Source organism: Anabrus simplex, chromosome 8, assembly GCF_040414725.1.
Source record: "Anabrus simplex isolate iqAnaSimp1 chromosome 8, ASM4041472v1, whole genome shotgun sequence".
Classification (NCBI taxonomy): Eukaryota; Metazoa; Arthropoda; class Insecta; order Orthoptera; family Tettigoniidae; genus Anabrus; species Anabrus simplex.
Window position 1 is genome coordinate 66,012,126 of NC_090272.1, and position 13,797 is coordinate 66,025,922.

Genomic DNA, 13,797 nt, shown 5'->3' on the forward strand with positions numbered 1-13,797 from the left:
TATTTAGGTCGCTCACAGCTCTGTCAAATTCTGACCTCAAAATTGGGTCTCCCATTTCATCAGCATTAACAGCCTTTTCTTGTTCCAGAACCAAATTATCTACATCTCCACCTTGATACAACTGTTGGATATGTTCCTGCCATCTTTCTGCTTTGTCTTCTTTCCCTAGAAGTGGCTTTCCATCTGAGCTCTTAATATTCATACACCTAGATTTCATTTCTCCAAAGATTTCCTTGATTTTCCTGTATGCAGCATCTACCTATCCTAGGACCATACAGCCTTCGACATCCTTGCACTTCTCCTTCATCCATTCTTCCTTAGTTACCTTGCACTTTCTATCCACTTAATTCTTTAATCGCCTGTTTTCTTTTCTGCCCTCTCCATTGCTAGCATTCTTGTATTTTCGTCGTTCATCAATTAGGTCTAGTATCTCCTGAGTTATCCACTGATTCTTAGTTGATCTTTTCTTCCTTCCTAACATTCCTTCAGCAGCCCTGCTGACTTCATTTTTCATGACTATCCACTGTTCCTCTATTGTGTTTCCTTCAGCCTTTTCATTTAGTCCTTTTGCAACATGTTCCTTGAAACAATCCCTCACTCTCTTTGCTTTCAACTTGTCTAGATCCCATCTTTTTGCATTCTTTCCTTTCTTCAATTTCTCAGCTTCAGATGGCATTTCATGACCAACAAGGTGTGGTCAGAGTCCACGTCTGCTCCTGGGAAAGTTTTGCAATCCAACATCTGGTTTCTGAATCTCTGCCTAATCATAATGAAGTCTATTTGATACCTTCCAGTGTCTCCAGGTCTCATCCACGTATAAAGCCGTCGTTTGTGGTGTTTGAACCAAGTATTGGCAAGGACTAAATTATGATCAGTGGAGAATTCAACCAACCGACTTCCTCTTTCGTTCTTTTGTCCCAATCCGAATTCTCCTACTGTATTACCTTCTCTTCCTTGGCCTACCACTGCATTCCAGTCTCCCATCACAATTAGATTCTCGTCACCTTTTAGATATTGTATGAAGTCTTCTATCTCTTCACATGTTCTTTCGATTTCCTCATCATCCGCTGAGCTAGTAGGCATATAGACTTGCACTATTTTGGTGGGCATTGGTTTGGCGTATATCTTAACGACAATAATTCTTTCACTATGCTGGTCATAGTAGCTTACCCGCTGTCCTATTTTCTTATTCATTATTAAACCAACTCCTGCATTTCCTCTGTTTGATTTATTTTGTGTTGATAATTCGGTAGTCGCCTGACCAAAAATCCTTGTCTTCCTGCCAACGTACTTCACTTATACCAATTACATCTAACTTTAGTATATCCATCTCCCCTTTCAGATTCTCTAATCTACCACAACGATTCAAACTTCTAACATTCCACGCTCCGATTCGCAGAATGTCAGTATCCATCTTCCTGATGATCGCCCCCTCTCGTGTAGCCCCCACCCGGAGATCCGAATGGGGGACAAGTTTACCTCCGGAATATTTTACCCGGGAGGAAGCCATCATCAGTACATCATTCATACAGAGAGAGCTACATGTCCTTGGGATAGTTACGGCTGTAGCTTCCCGTTGCTTTCAGCCGTGTAGCAGTATCAACACAGCTAAGCCATGTTGAGTATTATTACAAGGCCATATCAGTCAATCATCTAGATTGTCGCCCTTGCAACTTCCGCAACTTCCGAAAGGCTGCTACCCCCCTGTCGATGAACCATCCCTTAGTCTGGTCTCTCAACAGATACCCATCCGATATGGTTGCACCCGCGGCTCGGCTGTCTGCTTCATTGGGACACGCAAGCCTCTCCACCGCGGCAAGGTCACATGGTTAGCTGCTGGTGTAGGCCGATTCACCCTGGAAATGCACGAATTTCGCTCACGGTGATACATTATTTTAAGATATGCCACAGACATTTAAAGTCGGTGATATATTATGGGAATTAACTGGTACTGATCTTCAGGAAAAACTTTTAACTACTCCTCTTCCAAGACCATGACTCTCAGAGACTGCAGTGCCTTATATCTTTCCGAACTGTCTATCATATTTATCGTCACATTCTGGCAGGTGAAGAGAAGAACCAGGCAAAAAAGTGAATAGAAAGAGGAGCAATAAATAGAGCCATTGAAGATAGTAGGGGAGAGTGTTGTACCTTGGAACGTTTGTACCTTGGAACAGTTGCATTATCTTTGATCTTAGTAAACATTCTTTGGATCAGTTGAGTCGAGTTCATTACTTTGCCACCCTGGGCAGCACAGTTTGTCTGGTGGCATCCATTGTGGTTTCAGTTCCAAGTTATTTATGTGTAAAGCATTTTGGTACTTGAAAGTATTTTTAAAGCGATTTCAAACTGGCATATTAGTAGTTCTCACATGTAAAAGAGATTCCTTCAATATTTACACTAAGTTAGTGTGTTAATGGGCTAACTTCTACACAGGTTACATTTTTGTTCTACCTATCCTATAAAAAGAAATTCATGTTTTTTTCTGAAATGGCTGCATCATGTACCTTGGAACATGCACACCTATTGTACCTTGGAACATGTTCTAAGGTACAACAGATGTTCCAAGGTACATTACAAGGTACACTATGTTCCTCTAGATGCTATTCTGAAACATTATCTTGTTCTTATTCTGTATTCACCTGAATCCAACTCAGTATTAATACATCTAGACCCAATCATCTGAAGTAGTCTAAAGATCTTGATCTTCTCTTGATCAAAACAGACGTCCTTTCGTATAACCTGAAATGATCAGGCCCTTCCCCACAGCTGAAGAGAGGAAACCAGGGAGCACCAGGGGAAGAAGGAAAAGGAAGTCAACAATCCTAACAGCTATTCCTGACAAATATGATCCCCAACCTAGCTTGTCCAGTATGAAAGAAAATAATGAATCTAAAACTTTGACTTCAAAGAAAAGGACTGAAAGGAATATTCTCAATGCAGAAGAGGAACCTGATTTTATGTCTAGTGGTAGTGAAGCAGATTATGCAGCTGATCTGCTGGAAGAGCATTAGGCCTACACTTTGATCACCCATGTATTCCAGGAGAATTTGCTCTGATTCAATTTCAAACAAAAAAGTCTCTCGTACATTATGTTGGTAAAATACATCAATATGAGAAATGTTGTTCTGAGTATAAAATTCCGTTTTTAAAGAGACAGTGTAACACTAAAAACATCTTTGACAAGGATACATTATATGATGTTCCCGAGGAAGACGTCATAATGAAATTGCCTCAGCCAAATGTCTCTGGTGGCACCCAGCGACAAAACAAACCAATGCGCTTTGAAATAGATTTCATAACTTCCAGGTACAAAGTTCACTGAAACAAATCTGTGTTTGATTGTGCGGTTGCTATAACATGAAGGGAAACTGCTAACAAAACTAGTTTAATCGGATTCTTTTTTTTTTAATAGTCATTTTCATCAAATTGTTAAGAGTCATTTTTAGAGATTTGTAATGAGAGAATAATACTGTGTCCAGTGACACAACTTGTTTAATATTATGTATACATGTACAGATGAATAACAACGTCATTCCTTGTGAAAAATGTAATATTTTTGTAATATTCGGTAATTCTGTCATAACTGTTAAAGTTGTTCCAAGGTACATGACTATGTTGTGCCTTGGAACATGCTGTAGAGTTCAATAAAATGTTTTTAAAAAGCTTAACTCTGACACTGAGCACAGTAAAAACTGCATTAAAATAGGTGGAAAGACCTATATTAATGAGAAATAATAAGCAGGATTCACGAAATACAAAGAAAAAGAATTTAAAAATTAAATGTCAAAACTGTTCCAAGGTACAACACTCTCATACACAGAATTTCAATCCACAACCTTACACAGCTGAAAAGAACAATAAACATGTTCTTACCTGATGGTTGTTGTACTGTGATGAAGGGAACGTAAGTAATTTTTCTGTACGTCGATACATCAAGGCAACCATACTGCATAGCATATGTAATCATCTTATAGGACATGGCCTTTATTCTGAACGGGTTTTATTAAAGTATGAAATATTTCGAATGTATATGTGGACAAAATTACTAATACAAATGCAGTATATTCTTTAGTTACAAACCATCATAGCTGTATTACAAGGAATGAGTGTAACAATGTGTAGAAAGATTCAAGAAATAAGTTAATTCTGGTCCTGGTTGGCAAATTGAACACCGAGGATGATGTCCCCGCAGTTAATTTAATAGTCATAGTTCATAAAGAAGTATGTGTATGATGTTCTTGTTATTTGTTCAACCTTCTGTCTGATATCTCCTCATGTTTACAAATTTATGGCCGACTCCGTGGTGAAGGGATATAAAGCCTGCCTCTTACCCGGAGGCCCGGGTTCGATTCCCGGCCAAGTCAGGTTTTTTACCTAGATCTGAGGGCTGGTTCGAGGTCCACTCAGCTATGTGATTACATTTGCGAGCTATCTGACGGTGAGATAGCGATCCCGGTCTAGAAAGCCAAAGCCAAGAATAACGACCGAGAGGATTCGTCCTGCCGAACACAAGACACTTCATAATCTGCAGGCCTTCGGGCTGAGCAGAGCCTAGGCCAAGACCTTCAGGGCTGTTGCGCCGTGCGATTTTTACAAATGTATGAGGCATAGTAATTTAACGTTGCCACATGTCAATCCTTTTAAAAGAGTAGACTCCAGTCTGAATGGTAGTCCAATATTAGGACAGAAACTTACATACTTTCTGGAATACATAAAACATAAAAGTTCAAGGTTTCGAACAGAATGACAAATTGATAACATCGATGGTAGGTGAAATTCTCATACATGAACTTCAAGGGAGGAAACATGGTAGGCTCATGTGCAAATACTGCCAGTGATGCTACATCAGCTTAGATGTTAAGCCTATGCTAATATTATACGTGCTAGTTTTTTTTTTCAAGATCATGTACTGCCTATTTAAATTGAAATTTGTTTGTAACATCCTGTTGTGCTGTCAGCAATTCGGCCTAAGTAAGTTAACATTGCAAAATGCTGCCGTGTTTTACAACTGTTTGCTGTTTATCTTTAATGACAGAGTCACTAAAATACGGTAATAACGACAGTATTATTCAATATCCTTTAAAATTTAAACGCTATTTGTTATTAAATAAATTATTCCATTGGCAAAAGATATTAAAATCATGTCTGTGTTTAACCATGTTCCGCGTTTCTCTACATTGCCATCGCCTCCTTAGCGTGACGTCACCACGCTGGTGTTAGGCCTTATTATCTACGAGGTGTTGGTCAGATGCGACCGTGGCGCGCCCAACCGGTGCCACTAGCAACTGCATAATCTGTAACCGTAATGGATGTAACCAAAGTTGACAACCCAATTTTCATTTAATAAGCTAGGTCATCATCCAAAATAAGGTAAGCTAATTACAACCAGAAAAAATTAGAAAATAGATCAAAAATGTATAGTACTGCTTACCGGGTAGGGAATAAAATTGTTTTTCTTCTGTTCAAATAGCGAACTACTATAACCGCAAACCGTGCACATTTAATTATATACACTGAATTAGTTGTCGGGAAATATAGCCTAAACAAGCCTTTATGGAGAACAATCCCAACCATGGCGTGAAAGTTTTATAAATAATAATACGTTTCTATGACGAAAGTTTAAATAAAACATGCAGACATATCATCATACACAAAGATAATATCTTAAACTAGCTCAAGAAATCGTTGATGAAAACTAAATCAGTGTAATGTAAAATTCTGAATGCCATAAACCGAAACATTCCTTCTCCAAAGAAAACATACATACATAGACGGGTCTTAAATAACGCAAGATATATTTTAAGGTAAAAACCCTTAAAACATCGGGGAAAATGTAGGCTACAATTAGGTAATTCTACACTGAATACTAGAATAACACACGTTCTGTTATATTTTAACAAAGATTATTTGTTTTTACAGTTACCCGGTCTATAAGTACAGTTCTTGGGGATCATCAGGATCAGTCCCGGGATTTTCAGGAAACAGGAATGACAAAGCAGCATCTTCCTAAGTTGCTTTGGAAGAGCTTTACTGTAAAGTACCAGCACTATTGTAAGTGCATGTCACTTGAACGACTCCTATAAGCAGCTACTCCCCCTACTTTACGTAAAAATCTTGGGAAAAGCTGGTAGGTTTTTTTACAGCACGAAATATGGTGATGCGCTTAAGTCTTATCCTACAACATGCCCATATATGGAGCTGTATTTCTATATTTGGGAGAAGGTACCAAACAGGTTATCTCAGTGCGTTGCGGCACGGCCAGTTCCGGCTACTTTCGGAGACGGGTGGGTTCGAATCCCCCGTCAGCCATCCTTGATCATTGTTTTTCGCGGTTTCTCATTTTCATCTCCAGCCAAATGACGGGAAGGTACCTTTCTCAAGGCCCTGACCACTTTCTTCCCATTCCTTGCCCGTACAATTACATCTACACCCACAGACAACAGCTTCACACATCGGTGCATGTAGCTCACTCCCATGGGGTGCACCGGAAAAATCAGCTACAGAACTGGCGAGCCGAACATCTCCTTGGACACTCCTGGTACAAAAAGCCACACGCTAAAAAATAACATCTGAAAACGTTCAAGGTAATCATAAGCAGTGGTAGCATTCACTCAGATACTTTGGAATTTCGTGAGATAATGTTACATAATCAAAGCACATTCCTGTATATAACATAAGTAATGCATCTTGGTGAGAGGATCACAAAGCCGTTATTTTCAGATCTGTAGCTTGCACCGCTACGCTATGACTGGAGGGAAAGGATACGAATTGCTCGACTAAGCGGTATGTTCCGAGCTGTCAATGGAAAGATGGTGTGGAATGACATACGTAGACGAATAAGTTTGAGTGGTTGTTTTTAAAAATAGAAAAGGTCACAATATAAAGATGAAGTTGGAATTCAAGAGGACAAATTGGGACAAATATTCGTTTATAGGAAGAGAAGTTAGGGATTGGAATAATTTACCAAGGGAAATGTTCGATAAATTTCCAAGTTCTCTGAAATTATTTAAGACTGATAGGCAATCTGTCACTTCGGCGACTACCCTAAATGCATATCAGTGGTGACTGATTGACGGATTGATTGGCCGCATGCGGCACGATTGCTTAATCCACTCGGGTCGCTATATGATTTTTCACGAGAGTTTAATCCTGATGTAAACAAATAGGCGGAGCACCTTGGCTTTGCACGTGGACACAGACGTAGTTGATTGGAGAAGCAACCGTCGCACTCACTGGACTGTATGCGAGCTCGAAGAAAATTAGTACGTGGCATTAATTTCATTTTATCTTAGTTTACGTACTCTTTCAGACTATCTAAATGTAATAATCAAATTAAAATATGGTTGTCATATATACCGGTGTCTATCTATAATTTTTTTTAATAAAACAGTGATTAAATAACGAGATATGAAGGCAGAAGGCGTGGTGTAATGCAGGAAGTCTTCTCATAGCGAGGGAAAGTCCCAAGCTGTACAGTGTGGAGATAAGGTGTTGCATCTTGCAGCAGCTGTCAGTGTCAGTATTCACAGTGAGAGAAATGGAGCAAGAGGTGCTCTAGCCTACGATAGCTTTCTTTATTATTCAGAAATGAATAAATAAATAACGTAGCCCCTAATCTTCAGCAGTAGATCTCCCTTTAGACCCCTCTGTTTAGTTTCGCACAGCTCAAAAACTGTTCCTCGTCTATTTTAGGTAATATGCGTAGCACTGTATGTCCGAACACGAGACGTTGACGGGGCGGAGGTCGATACTACACGCTCAGCGAATCACAACTCTTTCTTTGGCTGAGGCGTGGACATGCCTTGTTTACATCAGGATTAAACTCTCGTGAAAAATCATATAGTGGATCGATTTTGGCGTGGTCGCATCCGGCACGTAACCGTCTTGTCCGCTCGCTAGCGGGATGACAAGCCGCTGGACGGCCAGCAGTCAGCGGGCGTTTTCTTTCATGTTAGTTGGTTCCCGCATGCATATTGTTTCACAGAGCAGCTAGCAATCAAATGTCTGAATGTCCAAATATGCATGTGGTGCCAATGTCTAGGTGATATAATTTTCACCAATGGCGTTCATCTGTAGCAAAATTATTCACTCACCTACAAGAAGAAATCTTGACTATCGATAGTTAATCAACCTAAATTTCACACGTTCATTCTTAAATCAAATTCCAATGATGTTCAGCTAATGTGTAAAAATGAATGAATGAATGAACTAAGGAAAACGTTTTCATGACAGCCTTTTAAGAGCTCCTCTCTTTATCCTCCTGTAAGGTTGTACTATCCTCTTCTTTTTCCTTAGAACAAATGTGTAGCATAGTTATTTGGATACATGACGTATACAGCCAAGATTGCGCGATCGAATCCTGGTGCAGCTGGTTGATATTTTAGAGTGGTTAAATGCGAAAAGTCCATGGCAGCAAATTAAACGGTGCTTTAAAAAATCCTTACCAGCAGAAAATTCCGTCACTCAGCAAATGAAACGACATTAAGCACATAACACTCCATTGTTCGAATTCTTGGCTGAATGGTCGGTTCAGAGGATCCAGGGTACAACTCCCAGCTGCGTCGGGTATTTCATCCGCCTCTGGTTAACGGATGATGATAATGATGATGATGATGATGATGATTGTCGTTTAAAGGGGCCTAACATCTAGGTCATTGGCCCCTACCCTTGGTAAGTCCTGTAGCTTGGGAACTGCATGTCTGTGTTTCTCCCAGCACATCTCTCTTCATATACATACACTTTTTTTTTTTTTTACAAGTTGCTTTACGTCGCACCGACACAGATAGGTCTTATGGCGACTTTGGGACTAGAAGGGGCTAGGAGTGGGAAGGAAGTGGCCGTGGCCTTAATTAAGGTACAGCCCCAGCATTTGCCTGGTGTGAAAAAGTGAAACCACGGAAAACCACCTTCAGGACTGCCGACAGTGCGGTTCGAACTCACTATCTCCCGAATACTGGTTATTGGCCACACTTAAGCGACTGCAGCTATCGAGCTCGGTCATACACTATCTGTCCACCTCCGTGGTGTAACGGTTAACATTATTATTTGCCGTCCTCGGAGGCCTGTGATCGATTCCCAGTATTGGCAGTGATTTAAGAATAACAGGTGGGTCGGTATGTGGTTAAAATACTAAATACAACTAACCTCCACGAGGTTGAGGTGGGGGGGGGGTGCCTGAAAAGAGCTGCACCACCTCGGGACAAGGTCATGAATTTCTTGTACTCTACCATACTACCAACCACAGCATAAACACGCAATAGTAGATACATTCCTCGATATAGGGTTGACGTCAGAAAGGGCATCCGCCCGTAACACAGAGTCAAATTTGCATGTGCGACACATCGCACCGCCGACCCCATCATGGTGTGGGAAAAGCTGAAGATGATGATCGTATTTTCTTTCACCCTCACATGTTCGTGATCAGATTTTTTATTGTGAGTTCATGGTTTTGTTTCTACACCAGTAAAGACCACTACTGAGTTGAAAATCGTACCGATCGAGTTGGCTATGCGGTTAGGATCACGAAGCAGTGACCTTACCTTCGAGAGATGGTAGATTCGAACCTCACTGCGGTGCGCCAATAGCATACTGTTGAAAATCATTCAGAACTCTATGGCAGCAGTGTAGCAAGAAGAGGAGTAACAGGCAGAATACCGTATCATCATCATGATCATCATCATCATCGATAAGCACAGATCCAGAGGAATATTCTAAGAGATTTTAAGTGATGAGAACGAAACTGTCTGCTGCAAATCACGTGAATTCCAAGCTACGACAATACAGCATTGTATTACCCGCAGAGCAGCACAAGGTCGCCACCCTTCAGCAGTAAAGATAAAATAAGCATTCAGGATGCACTCTAAAGAAGCAATTAGAGCGAAATAGTGTTATCATAACAAGGGAGAACTTTCCTGTCCATGCATGGCTTTCGAGTGTGTGGTCTCGTGATATTCCAAAGATCACCCACTTCCTATCTCCAGATAAAATATACTTATCATCTGTTTAAAAACATTGGTTCTACAGTCTGGTCTGGACTAAACAATGCGATCTTATGTGCGGGTTCGATGGTCGAAACAAGTCAGTATATGCAGTTTTAGTGCTTAATCACACAGAACCACCTAGAATAAGAAGAATAAAAAGCTTGGTCCGAGGGTACAAGAAAATATCAACAAACTTAGCTCTCACCACCCATGATGATACAAGAACAGCATCTGAACATATGAAATCAAGATCCCCACCAGTTAGAACAGTAGAATAAATCATCAGTTGAAACTATAACTGCAGCAAATGAATGGCGATTGGAATGGACTAATGCAACTCCAAATGAGTGGTACACAGTATTTAACAATTTATCACCTATATACCTCCAGCTGGTTTAGAAATGTCACGTAAAATTTGGGTTGCCCTGAACAGAGTCCGAAACATACTTGGACGATATGGTTCATTGTTCCATAAGGGGTATGAAATCTTCCCCCACCTGTGACTGTAGTGCACCAAAGCAGACAATGTAGCATATCGTCACGGAACGTGCATCCAAGGCCTTCTCTGGATCTGTGAATACCTCTGAACGGACCTACACAATGGCTGGCCAATCTTGATTTGGCAATCTGGACTCCCTTGGTGTTAAGTTGAATGTATCAGTTTTTACTTGTATATCTGTTATATAATTACTTTTGTACGTTTGCAGTTGCGATCAACAGTATTCCCTAAGAAAGAAGTCAGCTCCTGGACGAAACGCTGAAAGGCATAGCAGTCTACAATGAAGGTGTATGATAATTTATTCTAAGTTTGCGTAAATTGTAAATATTGTAACTGCTGTAAATGCATAAGTGCACAATCCAGTGCCTCTCCCTAAAGCGTCAATAATCTGTGAAATATAATCAAATTCAAGTCGGAAAAACCCATATTTTCCTACGGTGAACACCAGTGGTAAAATTTAATGAATCCATCGGACTTGGGAGCTGCATTTTTCAGAGATCCAACGCACGAATCCCAGTATTGACAAGTCACCTTGAATGTAGTAGACTCCTCGATATGCTCATTCCCAGAAATGGGATTCGTATACGGTTCCAAATACGGGTCAGAAAAATTAAAACAAAACAATTATACACTCTAAAACAGATCGCAATGTACAAGAAACCGTATTCGAATCTAAAACACACAGGAGATGGCAATGTTGTGCTCGAAACAAGCAGCAGTAGGGAAATTATTAGCAATCTTCTGTAAATGTAACACCAATCAACAAATATGTACTCGACAAATTTACATGTATTGTGGTGATGATGATGATGATGATGATGATGATACTAGTTTAAAGTCAGAGTAACTATCTTATACGGTTTTCAGAGATGCCGAAGTGGTCGGATTTTGACCCACAGGAATTCTTTTAGGTGTCTGTCAATTTACTGACACAGGCTGGCGTATACTACTGGATGAAATCGAATCCTTCAACTTGGGCTCAGAAAGTCAGTGCTCCACCGTCCGAACTACTCAGTTCTGTAAATACATTATTCAGCCCCAAAGTGGCTGGTACCTCAAGAGTTTCACAATCAGCTGTTACAGAAAACCCGTGTGTTAATGAAAAGGCGTACTAAAGAAACAAGGCATGACGCGGTTTTCCGCTGTTTTCTTCACTGAACCAAAGGGGCTACGGTATCTCAGTAAAAGCCGAAAAATGAGGCTGACAAGGGAAGACCTCGAGGTATTACACTCCGATTTCGTTTAAATTATGCATGCGGGTAACTGAGGCAGTGTGCATTCCAAAAGTAAAAAAAAAAAAAACCGCGCGTGCTCAAATGAATATTTAATGTTGTTTATTTAACGTTGAAAGTGTTAAAAACGCGCGTGGAGACGCACCGTGCAGTAGCTCGTGGCTAAAGTAAGATTCATAGAGATGAGTCACAGTCATACAGTTCTGTGTTAATTCATCTTCAAATACCGTGCACTGCTCTGTTTCATGAGAATCCATATTGTCAATATAGTGAGGATTAAGGAAGGCTAGTCTTGATTTTCATTGTCGAAGCGTTTGCCACCGACATGGTTCTCGATTAGACCTGTAACAAGCCCAAACATACAATAACACAATCGACCTGAATATATAACTTAAATACGTATACGTTAAAAGCTGATTCCGTTTCAACAACTGCGTTAGTAAAACACGTTATCTCTTTGATTAGTCAAATTCATTTTGAGGATCCTGACAAACAGCGACAAATTTTGAACAGCGAACAGATACGAGTCCGATAAAAGAGATGGTAGAAAAAAAAACCAGAAAATCTATGAAGAAATAGTAGTTTTGACGAGTTAGCATTGCTATAGAGCTTGTGGTTATAATAACTGGTCTCTTCAGCCTCCTAAGAAATCATTATCGACAATACTGATACCCTCGGAAGACAATCATACTCTCCAACGAATGAATGCCTACGATGATGAGGATGACAGAATAGGATTAAATACTATAAATCTTAGCGGCCTCACTCAGATCCCTACGGGGCAGATAATCCTTATCATACGATATGATCTATCAAGGACGAGAGAGAGATAGAGATAGAGACAGACAGACAGACACAGAGAGAGAGAGAGAGAGAGAGAAACGCGGAATACATTTCTGCAATCTATTTTCAGCTATTCTACACCATAAATTATCCCTAAGATAACATGACACATATAAATGTAAGAATTTCAAAATTGTATACAGTCCTTTACACCTTGTGTACTATTATATATTTTACAACGAATGACAACGGAGATAAAGATTTCAATTTTTCGTACGAAGTATACAAAAACTGAGCAGATTCCTGTACAAAAGAATCAGCATCAAACATCGTATACATCGTCTGTGCTATGGTCTATCATATTAAAGTATTTATTGTCTTTCTCTTTATTATACTTTTGTTCAATATACATTTCGTCTACAAATTGAGAAATAACGTGGCGTCAGAAATGGCAACCGGTCAAACCTCAAAATGGGCCCGGGGTGACTCCAGCGACCCCAGAAATAACTGGGATAACCTGAAGGAAACTTTTCATTTTAGCCACAGTCACAAGTATATTGTGAAACAGTAATGGGATACTTTAACAATAACTGAACAACAGCAAATGCACTTCATGGAGTTTCAATTAACAACCTTTAAACCACCGTTAAACTCGCTCATTAATCAGAAGAGAAAATTAGTATCTCCATCCACATCAGCAGTAAGTGGTCTTTCATCTGATTACTCCCTTAACAACTCTATTATAGTATGGATAAGGGCACACGAATTGTATTTCAAAGCGCCTTTCTCAATTGCTAATTACAATCACGTTTTACATTATAACATCAACTAAGAATCAAATCTATGCATATGGGTTTCGGTATTAAGCTGAAGGAGGACTGTCACAAAGATTTTATAGTAAAGTTATTTTAGGATAAACTTGCAGTTTGATATCAAGGCAGTATAGGCAAGATTTATAATCTACTGTATATCTATAAAATCAAAAGTAAGCACCGGACTGAGTGGCTCAGACGGTTAAGGCGCTGCCTTTCTGAGTCCAAGTTGACAGGTTCGATCCTGGATCAGTCCGGTGGTATTTGAAGGTATTCAAATACGGTACGTCAGCCTCGTGTCGGTAGATACACGGGCACGTAAAAGAACTCCTGCGAGACAACATTAAGGCATCTCGGCACTTTACAGTTGGATTTTGCTTTATGATACAATCTAGCAATTCATTCTCTAGAAAATTAACCTCAATTCCATGAATAAATAGGGAATGGTTGCTTTCATGCGCGGATTACGTGCTTCAATCGTATGTACC

General features: G+C 40.0%; 1 protein-coding gene across 1 annotated transcript in view; it reads right to left on the bottom strand.

Moving 5' to 3' along the window:
• Window positions 1-13,797, bottom strand: part of LOC136878788 (charged multivesicular body protein 7) — a 268,004-nt gene that overhangs the window by 181,271 nt on the left and 72,936 nt on the right. The window lies entirely within an intron of this gene.